General features: G+C 56.1%; 1 protein-coding gene across 1 annotated transcript in view; it reads left to right on the top strand.

Annotated features, from left to right (window-relative positions):
• The first annotated feature begins 62 nt into the window (after nt 1-62).
• The window catches only part of WWP2 (WW domain containing E3 ubiquitin protein ligase 2), a 9,599-nt gene continuing 9,010 nt past the window's right edge, over nt 63-651 (top strand). Inside the window, exon 1 of the mRNA XM_010012943.1 lies at nt 63-113. The gene's annotated coding sequence lies outside the window, so the exon portion shown is untranslated. The remainder of the gene's footprint in view (nt 114-651) is intronic.

The following is a 651-nucleotide window of genomic DNA, read 5'->3' as shown; positions in this document are numbered from 1 at the left end:
CTTCCACACGTCCTGCCCTGGGTTTATTTTGTGTTCTTGCCTTCTCTGTTGTCTCTAGTCATCCGGTGCTCCGCCCGACAATGATCCTCTCGGTCCCCTTCCTCCTGGCTGGGGTAAGTACTGAGCCACCTCACCTGCCTGCTGCCATGCTTGCCACACAACCTGGAGGGGGACTCTCCTCTGTCACCAGAGCAGGACCCTGGGAGCACAGGGTGGTGCTGTCAGCAGCTCCTGCACTCCCATCCCTGGCATTAATGGGAATGGTGACTGTGGAGCCAGCGTTCCCTGTTCTCTGCTGCATGTGGGGCTGAGTCTGCCTGTGATTAGCATGAACTCTGATTTGAAATCCAGCTTTTTTTCCTTTTTAATTCTCCCCCTTTTCCTGGAGGAGATCCCAGCCTCTTTCAGCTGCTGAATGCAGAAGTGCTTGTGGTTGTTCTTTGGATGAGGGGAGAGGTTGGGGATCCAACTCCTTGCTCATCCCCAGACCCCTCCTCTGCTGAGCAGGGGTCCATCCCACTGCTGTGTGTGCCTTCTGGGATGCTCTGCCTCAATCCACAGTGGGGCTGGGAGCTGGCAGGAATGGGGCTGCTGTCCTGCCCCCATGGTCCAAGCATTGTGTGATGGGACGGTTTGAAAAGTTCTTCTGCC

Source organism: Nestor notabilis, unplaced genomic scaffold (genome assembly GCF_000696875.1).
Source record: "Nestor notabilis isolate BGI_N333 unplaced genomic scaffold, ASM69687v1 scaffold12424, whole genome shotgun sequence".
NCBI classification, from domain to species: domain Eukaryota; kingdom Metazoa; phylum Chordata; class Aves; order Psittaciformes; family Psittacidae; genus Nestor; species Nestor notabilis.
This window is presented reverse-complemented; position numbering and strand designations above follow the sequence as displayed.